The following is a 12,880-nucleotide window of genomic DNA, read 5'->3' as shown; positions in this document are numbered from 1 at the left end:
TTAGGCAGTCACCATGGGGCCTTTTTATATAGCGGTATCAGCCCCCAACCCCAACCCCTTTAGCGCCCTCGCTTCCCTCTCAAAGAAACCAATCCTGCCGGTCTGCATTCTGCACAAGTCTCGGAGAAATAGAGGAGGAACATAAATGTAAAAAACACGTTCCGCGGCTTCTTTTGTATCCAGTGCAGGTGGAAGCGTGGAGTCAGCCACACGAAAGTACACGTCTCGCAAAACGTGGTCGAGCAAAATAAAATAAAAAGGTCACAACTTTGCCGCAAAGGCAAAGCAATAAACGCGATAGCAACAAATTGGAATGTCACACGAAGAATGACAAGCAGATCGAAACTTGTCCCGCGTTTCTCACGCACAAATGGCTCAAGAAACCTACTGACAGGTACAAAAAAAAAGCGAATTAGCATCTCAGTTGTTACTACGCTGTGTCTGAAAAGCGCGCCTTTTTTTTCGAGAGCGGAGACTGCGCAACAAGTGCAGTGACCTTTGTGCGCCGGATAACTACAACCGAATCGTTTCAGTTAAGGCACGAGGTGTACAATTGTCTTCACCACGAGATAAGCGAGCACACGCCTCAGCGTCCTCTCACCGCGTGGCAAAGTACTCATGGGTGATGAGAGCGCGCACAATCACGTTGTGACGATCTGGCGACGCGCGCTCATTGTGGCACGTCGCTGGTATTTCTGAAAACAGAATAGTTCCCCCGAGATACCCATCGCCAGCGGTAAGTTCTGGATATAGATAGCTTGCCGTTTGAATGTTGAAGGAGGTGCTCCTTCGTGGCTCAGTGCGAACACCTCGTTGTAGTAATTCAGACGTTGGACGTTCAATTCCGCGGGCCTCTCTTTTTTTATTAGTTTTCTTTCTTGCGTTTTCATATATAATGCTCCGCATATGTGCCAGTGGCAGGGACAACGAAGCAGCGCGAGAGTCCTTGGCAGAGCGCCGAGGCAAAGAAGACGTTGAAGTCTTTTCTCGTGATCATTAAGCGTTTTTTCGTGTTCTCGTGTTTCTTTGTGTGCTGGTCGATCCCGCGTCATCACGATATAGACAAGCATACATATATGATAAATGACGGTGACGCCAACGCTGACGTTGACACCAGCGACATAATCCAGCCCAGAGTGTCCATATTTTGTTAAGGCAATAAAAAAAAGGACCATCATTCGTACAAGGTGTGGGGGATCTGAAAGTTGGGGGTAATTTTATCCTCGTAATTTGGGGTGCCGGTCGCACTTGTGACATTTGCACGCACTCGTATGGGTCTCTATATTTGTTTTTTTCTGTCCTTTGAGATTCTTTCTGGCTAAAGCGTGAAGGTTATGCAAGTCTTTTTCTCATGCTACCTACTGCGAAACACACCAAGAAGGAACAGGGTAAGGGCGGGTGAACTGCTCTTCATTCACGACCAGTTCCAAACACGCGCTTCGGTTTCAGGCTCACAACTGGACTGGTTTTCGGCGGCACTGAGAATTCGGCGACCCTCTTTTTTTATTTTTGTTGCGTTTGTTGTATTAGCGGCGCAAGTGCCAGAAAAGTTTGTCTTTCTTCCTTTATTTGTGCCAGATGCGTGAGCCATGACGGCCGGTAGCCGACTTTAGTCAGAGCTCATATGCCAAGTTGTGGCATGTATAGTCGGCGTTGCCACTTTGTTTACGCTCAACCTTCGCAGGAAATGCAGATCGAGCCAAGAGTCTATTGCTTGTTCTTTTGCTGAACACTGTCGCAACACTGCGTTCAATCAAGAGGAAGTTTCGCTTGCTCTGTTCAGCTCTACGCACAGCAGTAATAAATGGTATCACAGTCTACGAACCATATTAGGAGCGAAGCTCCTTAAGGCGTGGGCTGTGCGTCCCCTGTATGTAGCCACCTCTCGTTCAGTTCTAAGTATTACGCTTGCCACCGCCCGATCTAAAGGGTACAGCCATATCCATCCGTCCATCCATCCATCCATCCATCCATCCATCCATCCATCCATCCATCCATCCGTCCGTCCGTCCGTCCGTCCGTCCGTCTGTCTGTCCGTCCGTCCGTCCATCCATCCGTCCGTCCGTCCATCCATCCATCCGTCCATCCGTCCGTCCGTCCGTCCGTCCGTCCGTTCGTCCATCTATCTATCCATCCATCCGTCCATCCGTCCGCCCGTCCATCCATCCATCAATCCGTCCGTCCGTCCGTCCGTCCGTCCATCCGTCCATCCGTCCGTCCGTCCATCCGTCCATCCGTCCGTCCGTCCAAAAGATGCAAGATGTTATAAACTAGACGGCGGTACGTGTAGTTGATTATGAAAGATGCGAGGTGTTATAAAATAGGAATGATGCCACATATGGCGCGTGTCATCGTTCGATATAGTGCGGTGACGTACGCTAGGGGGAGCGTTGCAAAAAAATCGAGTGGGCAAAATGTACGGAGGATTCATGGTTTACCAGGTTTACCTCCGGAGCTTCGCCCACTCATCATCATTCACTTCGTCAATATGGCGGCATTTTTTATTATATTATCTTGAAAGAGCAAAAGTGTACAGTGAAAGAAAAACGAGTGAGGCTGAATCAATAAACTGTCGCAGGCTACAAAATATATCGTCTAAAAGTTTCAAAGTGAATTCTTCAACCAGGGTGCTGACATTCCTCTTTATCCTGTAAATGCCTTGGAAGAAAATTTTGCAAAAATTTTCGCCTTTGTTTTGTTTTACGCATAAGTTGAATGTTTTGTATTGGCGAAAAATAATAAGAACTGGAATGTGAACACGTTGTTTTATTGTATGGACAGCATTACTCTCGATCCCGAAGGCTCGACTCAATATGCATTCGGTTTTCGTCATGAGCGAGCGAGCTATGTTAGCTCATGTGGGCATTTCGCCTGTGGTTATTTTGACATTAGATCATCAGAACATCTGTTCTTCAATTAGGAATGCAAGTGAACCAAGAGAATTGGTGAACCATCCTACTTTACACTTTTCAATGTTGCTCGTTTCAACAAATATCATTTCTAAAGAAGTTTTTACCAGGGCGGGGGCTATTGTAAGAGTCGTCTTTCGTAATGCGCTTACAGAAAAATGTGATCATCATGAGCCGACATGGGCTATGTAAGTCCCCTTCTTAATTTTCTGCTTCGCTCCCAGAACACGTGTGCCGATTGTTTTGGCATGGTGTGGAATAACTCTGATGGGTGAGTGAAGGTGAAGAGAGAACGAAAATTTATGAAAACAGTGTGATTCGTGTCGAAAGAAATTTCTTTATCAGGTTGGATTAGAACCCATGTTTGCACGATTTGAAGGCGAGCATCGCAACCACTCGGCTTATTAGGCGCGCTGGTGTTGTTGAGTAGTACAGTGTACCAAAAGGGTGGGCGGGGGGAGTGAGGTCGAGAAGGAGGTATACGTGTGGACAAAAGCGGAGGGAGAGTAACTCATACCTTACGCTGCACATCTTACGCTGCACATCTTTGGAGCACGACTCATGTTTTGGGCTTCTAGGCTGTGACGGAAAGCCAGTTGACGTAAAATTTCTTTTTCGGAGCCACTTCCGTGCGCTTCGAAAGAAGAGTTTGCTACCACGCGCATCCCCTACGTTCCCCAGAAAGGAAATGAAGTAGTGACCACTGCAGGTGAGGGGAAGTTTTTTTCTGCATATATACCTGTTTCGCCCATGTGACCATTCTGCTGACGTCACCAAAACGTCACGGCTGCCAGGGCGGCTTTTTTTCCCTTCTTCCGCACTTCGTTTGGAGTCGAGACAAGCCGGGGCGAGGCGAAAATTGTGAACATCATGGCTGAAGGGCTGGGATGAAGATCGTTATCTTCTTCTTCAGCCTGATTACGTCCACTTCCAAACAAAGGCCTCTCCCATGTTCCGCCAGTCAACTTGTTAGTGCGCTGGCTGCTGCCACTTTTTTGGCTGTACTTTGAGCATTTCTCTATTATCTTGTTGATAGTATAAATGTGGTCGATTTTTGAGTAGCCTGTTCAAAATCCTGCTTGTTCCTTTTGTTGATTGAATTCTAATGTTGTCTTAATTCTGTTAACAATTACCTTCGTAAATAGCTTGTATACAATGGAGAACAAGCTGATTGGCCTAAATTTCTTCAAGGGATGAAGATTAGTTCTCTGTAAAAGTCCAGTACATAATTCTTCCTTCCTCAGCGCAACAAAGAAAAGTAGGTAAAAAAGCTCGTTTTCTGTCGGATCCGTCGTCATCAAGGCTTTCCGATCTTTCGTGCACATACAGATGTGCAGGCCATTTCGCTTGCGAAACGGTTTGTGCTTGTTGATTTAGGAACTGTCATTGCTATGAGATAACCAGTGAGTGCATTATTGCCCCATGTTCAGACTTCGCAACGTTTGCCGTTGGCAAGTGACTGCATCAGCAACTTCTTATTTTTACGGAGTAATACGTACTTTTACATGCCGCTTATGTACGTTGAATATGCTAGGTTGTTCATTAAACTGGCACAGTCCAGTTTTAAGCAAGATAACCTGTGACCTAATCACCCTGCTACCCTGCTTGTTTTTATTGTTCTCTCTTTGACCCTTTTACTATTTCAAAATACGAGCCCGCGGATTGTTTAAATCACGAAGACAGACGAAAACAGCTCTTTTTTAACGTTTTCTAGAGTGCTGTCCGCGTTATGGTGCCTGTAATCGCCTATTCATTTAATCGTGTGGTTGCTGTACCATATGACGTGGTGAATTACAGTTGAAACTAGGATGCAACCGTACATATTGTTACGGTGCATCATCGACATAAGCAAGTGTGGCACTTTACGAAGATGACGAAGACGCCTGTGTGTTAAGCGCTTGCGCGTGAGCAACTCAGCCATCTTGTTCAGCTACCGATTCTCTGTTGACGCTATGTGATAAACCTATATCTCGCCCTGTCACATTTGGTGGACGTGCTGGGTAACTGCCTCGCAACAAAATTTCGCAGCGGCCGTCGTTTGAGGAGTCACTCTGCAACGATGAAGGATAATACGGCGTCTGCATCTGCCTCCGGTGTTCCTACGGATGTAGATGGTGCGGCGACTACATCTGCTCTGGCGTGCTTGAACCTCCGCAGGATACTGGCACGTTTAGCGCTTCTGGCGATCCAGATGATGTGGACGCTGAGGATTGGCTGGCTGAGTACAAGCGTGTGAATACTCGATACCAATAGGGCCTAACTCTTAAGCTGGCCAACCTTTTGTTCTTCATTAGAGGAACTGGCAAAACGTGCTATGATAACCATGAAGCGGAATTTCGGAGGTGCACTACGTGCAAGGAGAAAATGTTAGACTTGTTCGGAAAGCCCGTGGGAAGAAAGATGGCCGCGAATAAAATCCTGGCGTCTTGGGCGCAGACTTCGAGAGACTCGTGGGTCTCGTATATAGAAGATATATGAGCATTGTGTCGCAAAGTCAATGCTGAGATGCTGGAGGCCCACTAGGTTGGACATATTCTTAAGCGGATCGCGGACGACTACGCATTCAACCTCCTCGCCAGCAAAAATTATTCTACAGTGGACGCCATAGTAAAGGAACGCCGGCGTTTTGAACAAGCGAAGAGCCTACGGATCGACAGCGTGTTTTCCCACCTTCCGAATATGGCTGCAACGTCGTCTTGTGAAGACCGTGCAAGAACACCGCCGCCACTTCCAGTTTCAGCAGATCAGGTGACTCGAATTGTACGGCGCGAACTTGAAGCCATTGCCCCTACTCCGGCTCACACTGCTGCAGGTGACCAGACCCCACTCACTGCTAACATGGTTCAAGCTATCATCCGTCAAGGACTCGCTAGTATAGGAATTTCCTTGCTGTGCGCTGTGCCCTGCTCGCAGCGAGCTCCATGGCGTCCACCCTCATCCTATCACGAGCTGCAGTTTATGACCCGTTCTCGCGAAACTACTGTACGGAAAACCGCCGACAATCGACCAATTTTTTTTCATTGCCATCGTGGAGGTCATGTCGTCCGTTACTGCAATTTCCGCTGGTCCTCGCCACCTCGGGTGCCGCATGGACCTTTTTACTGACAAGACAGCACCCACTTTGCATCTACCACGCAGTCTACTTTGTCAAACAACTACAGAAGGTTCAACAGCTGATCTCTGTCGCCGCATGGCCGATAGTCGCGTTCGCCTCCAGAACGTCGCCAGTCGTCTCGCTCGCCACAGACTCGCAGGCAGTCATCCCCATTCAACCCAACTCCTGCCTATCTGGAAACTGAACGGTGCAGCGCCCCGAAGGTACGCTGCATTGTCGACTTACTTCACAAATCCTCTTTTGACGCTTCCGACGAGACAAAGTTTGTTAGACGTTGACGTTGATGGTGTGACTATTTCTGTCCGTATCGATACCAGAGAGCACATTTCCGCAATGAGCGCGAACCTTCGCCGACGCCTACGTAAAGTGTTCACACCTGTCGCCTCCCGCACGCTCCGAGTCGCTGATGGAGCGACCCCTGCCGTTCAAGGAATGTGTATGGCCCGTGTGTCCGTTGCCAGTCGTCTTACATTAGATCAGTTTGCCGTTATTGAAATGTGTCCTCACGATCTAATACTTGGTTTGGACCTCCTGTCACGTCATTTTGCGCTCAATATTTCTCCCACTGGTTTTCTTCAGCTTCAGCTGCTGCAGCTTGCCGGTTTTCCAGATAACCAGTATCCACGCTTATGCTCTCACCATTACGTTCGCTTGCCCCCACAAGCTGCTACATACGTCACTATGTCGTCCTAGCGTGATGTGCCCGATGGTGACAACCTTGTCACTCCTATTTTCGACGTACTGATGGCCCAAGACACCGCCCTTGCTCACACTGTTGTCTCCGTCACTGATAATACAGTGGTCATACCCCTACTGAACGTCACTCTCACGACTGAAGTTATTCCGCAAGACATGTCTTTTGCCACCCTATCTCCGCTTGAAAGCTGCAACGTTACTGGTTTGTACGCCGATGCTACATGCCCCTGTCCCGGCTGCAATCACACTCAGCCTGCCAATGACATTAGCAACATGATTGCTCCCGATCTCACTCCAGCGCAAGCTACCGGTCTCCGTCATCTGCTAACATCAATTCGAGACATTTTCGACTTTCACCACTGTCCTCTCTGCAAAAAAACTGCCATGACTCACCAAATCTACACTGGTGACGCCAGTCCTATACAGCATCGTCCATATTGTGTGTCTCACCAGTAACGCCAAGTAATTTAGAAGGAAGTGGACAAAATGATTACTAAAGGTCTCATAGAATCATCATCTAGCCCCTGCGCATACCCAGCCGTGCTCGTTGAGAAGAAGGATGGCAGCTGGCACTTTTGCAATGACTATCGACATTTAAACAAAGTCACTCATAAAGATGTCTACCCATTGCTCCGAATTGATGACGCCCTCAATTGCCGTCATAGTGCCCAATATTTTTCGTTCATCGACCTTTCGGTACAGCTATTGAAACATTTCCGTCGACCCTATGTACCGCAAAAAAACGCGCTTTCGTTACGTCCGATGGCCTCTACTAGTGTCATGGGTCCCGTTAATTCGGTAGGCGATCGCCGGGCTAATTCCAAGGGCCGAGGTATCGGCCCCCCGAACCGCACCACGAAAGCGTGGACAATTTAGAAGTGGTCCTATTTGGCGCGCCAGCGGACGCCGGCTGTGGCCCAAAGAACAAGTCAGAGCCGAGAGTTGATAAACAAAACAGAAATATATTCTCAATAATGGCAGATCAAAACAATACACAAGTATGCACACTCCACAAGAGTTGAATACAATATGTCACCCACCAAGCAACGTACTACACAGTACAATCAGCCACACTCCACACAACGGACACGGACAACGATACGCACTACAATGCAGTCGCATGCATTGAACAACCAAGACACTTAAAGACTAAAGAGATAGAAAAACTATTCAGTCCAAAGTTCTTGGAACAAAAGTCTGGATGATACTCTTCTGAGAATCACTCACTCAAAGCCCAGCGTTGTTGTCGTTCCGCGGCCCCCGAAGTTTCTCTTCCAGGAAACCTCGCCGAAGTTTCTCTTCCAGGAAACTCACGTCTTGAATAGGCCACTCTCCAAGCTTCAAACTTCTTCACCGGAAACACGTCGGCTTCACACACGCAGCTGTTGCCAAGCGTCTTCGCTCGATAACGGTAAACACACACTCTTGCCTGTAGCTCGAGTCGTCACATCCAGGTGGAAATCATCTTCTTCTCTTGCTTTGTCTCTACGGACAAAACCTGCGCCGACTACACGACGGAATCCCTACGCGCTCTGGCGCTAACTTCCGTCTTCTCCTGATCTCTCGTCTCGGGTGCTCGATTAAATACCTTCCGCGCGAGATTCCAGAAAGTTCTCATCATTTCGTCGGCACGATGCGCAGCGAAGGCTGGGGGAAAGGTCGAGACGATACGAGGGCCGTCCGCGTCGGATGACTCAACCCGGCATTACCACGCCTCTTTCCTTCTAGAAATTTCGAGTGCTTGCTCGGCCGCCGATGTGGCGTGAGGAGGTTTGTCGGCGAGCCCACGCTTCCGAGGGAGAAAGTCGCGCGCCCGGTAGTCTTTGAATGTTTGTTTTCTTTTCTCTTCTTTTTTTTATCGTTGACCTCGCGGCGTCACTCCGGTGTTTCGACGCGAGAATTTGGCAACGCGCCCTTTTTGAGCGCTCGTTTTGTGACAACTAGTTCAAAGTCATGCTGTTCGGACTATGTAATGCGCCGGTAACTTTCGAGCGCATGATGGACTCCCTTCTCATAGGATATAAGTGGTCCACCTGCTTGTGTCACTGGACGATGTCTTCTTCTTTTCATCTATATTTGACAGCCATATCACACGTCTGTCGGCCGTTCTGCGTGTTTTTCGAAGAGCCGCCTTCAATCCAATTCTGTGAAATGCCATTTCGAACGTCGCCAAATCACCGTACTCAGCCACCTTGTCAGTGCTTTGGGTGTTCAACCGGATCCCGACCAGGTGCGAGCAGCACATGCGCTTTCTGTACCATGTTCAACCAAGAACGTCCGTAAATTCGTAGTGATGTGTTCCTATTTTCGTGCAATTCTCCGCAACTTTGCCGACATCACGCGACCACTTACTGATCTTTTAAATAAGGACGTTCCCTTCGCGTTGGGCGTGGAGTAAGCGGACGCCTTTTCAACTCTTATTCACATGCTGACTACGCCACCAACACTGGCAAATTTCGACCCTGAATCACCTACAGAGAGTCAGACCAGTGCCAGTAGCCATGGAATCGGGGCGGTCCTAGGCCAACGACTGCACGGGAAGGTCCGCGTAACTGCTGATACCTCCATGGAACAACGACATTACCCATACTTACTCTCCATCATCGAACGTCTGACCTCTGCTCCAACAGAACCTTCCGTTCACCTGTTCGAACTGCATGACAACATTATATACCGTCGCAGCTTCAACGCCGATGGTCCAGTATTACTACTCGGGCTTCCCCATCACCTGCGTACCAGCGTTCTCGAACAACTACATGACGTACCTACAGCCAGCCAGTCACCTAGGTGTCTCTTGTACATACAATCGTGTGCGATGTCGCTTTTTCTGGCCCGGCCTGTATTGTTCTGTGGTTCGCTACGTCACTGCTTGCGACCACTGCCAACGCCGCAAGCGCCCCCACTGTGCTACCATCTGGCCTCCTACAGCCCATTGACGCTCCGCCTCAAACAATCTTCCGTGTTGGTCTTGACCTCATGGGCCCGTTTCCTATGTCCACCTCTGGAAATAAATGGGTTGCATTCGCAAGACACTACGCCACACGCTTCGCCATCACTTGAGCATTGCCAACAAGCTGCTCTATCGACGTCGCTGACTTTTTCTTTTATGAATTCATTCTTCATCATGGCGCTCCGCTGCAGCTGCTTACTGATCGAGGGAGGTACTTTCTTTCGCGTGTTCTGGATGACATTCTCCGCGGCTGCTTCACTGAGCACAAGCTTACCACCACTTATCATCTACAGACGAATGGATTGACCGAGCGTCTGGACCAACCGGTGAGGCAAATTCTGTGAATGTACGTTTCACCAGATCACCGTGACTAAGACAACGTACTTCTCTTTGTCACCTTTGAGCACAACTCTTCACGGCATGGCACTGCTACTTATTCACCGTTTTATTTGCTATTTGGCCGACATCCAGCGTTCCCATTTGACACGCTTCTTCCTTCAGCTGCCCCCTTGTATACTGAGTACGCCGGTGATGTTTCTCGAGTTCATGCAGCCCGTCAGCTTGCCCATGACTGGCTCCACTTGTCGCAAGAGCTCAAAAAAGACTGTTCTGGCAGTCGCCACCAAAGCGTGCACTTCCCGCCAGGGTGCCTGGTCCTTCTCTCAATACCAAGCCGCTAAGCTGGCTTATCATTGAAGCTACTACCACGCTTCTATGTCCCCTACAAAATGTTACATTTCAGTGAAGTGAATTATGAGATCACACCACTAAACAATACCTTTTCAACCCCCTCACTCCAGACGGACGTTGTTCACGTTTCCCGACTCAAACCGAACCACCCTGCTAGTTCGACGCCGCCATACCAAGCACCGTGACGGCACTTCCACCGCGGGGCAGTGATGTTATGGTGCATCATCAACATAAGCAAGCGTGGCACTTTACGATTAAGACGAAGACGCGTGTGCGTTAAGGGCTTGCACGAGAGGCAACTAGGCCATCTTGTTCAGCTGCCGATTCTCTGCTGACGCTACACTATAAAGCTATATCTCACCCCACCACAATATAGTTTCCAACGTTGCTTCTGCTTCTACACATATTTATTTCCAGCTGGCTGCGTGATTTTTTTTTGTTAGAGGTTGTGATGTGTTCTTTCACCTAGACCTGCCACTTACACTGGTGCGGAGTGCACACGAGTGATATCTTTTTTCTTGTTAAGCATGAGTACAAGACATATGCCAGAATAGCTATCAAAACAGTAAGTTATATGAGGGCGCATATGCTTTTATTGCGTATTTTCAAACACTTTACGTGCAGTGTAAATCCTGGTGCAAGTTGACCTGCTTTACCTTTTGTTAATTGTGTGTGTAGATCGACTACAGTGCGACAAAGATTACCCGACAGCTGTGCAAAGAGGCTCAGACAAACGCTATTAACATTGAACGATAAAAGTAACTTTCTGGAGCCTCAAGCAGGCAGCAGTTTGCCATGATTGCTTTGTCAACTGCACAATGCAGGGTAATGTTCTCACCAAGTACTGTAGGCTCTCAAGTGATTGGGAGCACAAAAGTATGTATATGTTGCAAATTGTTTGGTTCATTGATGTGTTTCATGCATAATAGCGTACTGGGTTTATCTTAGAGGGGGCTTGCAGCATAAACACGTCTATTATGAGCTGTATATTTTGCGTGTATATAGCATCCTTGTAAATACAGAGAAATGTGCAAGTTCTGAAACAACGTGCTCAGATAAAAGATACTCATACCGGCCTAATTTATTGCTGATTAATCACAAAAAGAGGCTTTTATACAACACCTGTAGTACAAGTTGGCCCTACGTGGCAAGTATACATTCAACTACGTTGTGAACAACCACAAAAGAGGGACTCTGGTTTGTGCCTTTTACTCATGCAAAAACTAGCATCTTTTCTCGTGGTACTGCAAAAATGCTTTCACAACTTTTGTTGCAGTCGTAAAAGTCTGCGATATCACATATAGACAAAAGTATTAGCTCTCAGTACAGTTCGAGCAAACACTAGCAAACATGCTTGTTTTAATGAGGAAGATTGAAAACAAAAGATAGTAGTGCTAGTGTCTTTTCGTCTAGTGTGCTTATACACTGAAATCTGGCGATAAATTGGCTGCTAGATAATGTGCATGCATTGCCCCGATTGGAACCTAGGTTGCCAAGTTTCAACGGGCGAATGAACTTAATGCTTACTTTTGCAATTCTAACAAGTTATTTAGTTGGCTTTCCACACACTATGTTGAAAATGCTGACTATTAAAAAGATTCTGCGCTTTCCTTCTGTAATTCTGTAGCAATTACAATTTCATTCTTTTTCAAGCCTTCTTTTGTGTCTTACATACTTTTGGGCAATACCGTACGTTACCGCATTTTACTCGAGTGCTGTAATATGTAATGTAAACTGAGGGATATAAAGTGATTAAGACTCGCCGAGAAAGCTGAAGGTCTAAAGGCACATATTGTCTACCTTCCAGCCTCCTACTAGTATAAAAAGTTTGTGCTTGTAGGTTTTTTATACTGCTTTGTCTCAATTATGATTTATAATTGTCCAATGTTAAACATTTTTTGTGAAACATTACAGTACTTTACCCATGCATTGCCTTGTATAATGTAGCCGTGGCATACGAAAACCGAACAATCCTCGCCCCTATACCGCATACCTTGTCGGCCTCTCATACTGATGTCCATCTTCTCTAGGCTGAAAAAAACTGTTGTTAGATTTGCAGGCCTCGTATTACTAGAATTGGCTCATATTTTTTGCTCTTTTGTAGAAACAATGATCGGTCGATGCGCAGAATTTGTTAGTCATAAAATCACCATCGGTCGTGATGAATCACGATGTGGTCTCGTGGTTATGTTGCTGAACTGCGAGCCGCAGGACACGGAATCAAATCCACGCCACAGAAGCTTTTTCGAAGAAGCCTGAGTGTTTGAGACCTGCTCGCTCTAATTGATTGACGTGCACGTTTCCAGAACTCCAGGGGATCTGAACTTCTGAAGCCCTGCACTGCAGCGTCCCTTGTAACCATATTCTTGTTTCGGGTCGTTGAAACCCAACAATTATGATCACGCAGTAGCGCTGCAGAGAGAGTAACATTGAAACAACAGCCTTTTACGTAGTTAGTGTGGGATTTCATAGACGACGTTATGAAACATGCTTTATGCAAATGCTCATTCTTGGCAGTCG

This window comes from Rhipicephalus microplus, chromosome X (assembly GCF_043290135.1).
Source record: "Rhipicephalus microplus isolate Deutch F79 chromosome X, USDA_Rmic, whole genome shotgun sequence".
In the NCBI taxonomy this organism is placed as follows: Eukaryota; Metazoa; Arthropoda; class Arachnida; order Ixodida; family Ixodidae; genus Rhipicephalus; species Rhipicephalus microplus.
This window is presented reverse-complemented; position numbering follows the sequence as displayed.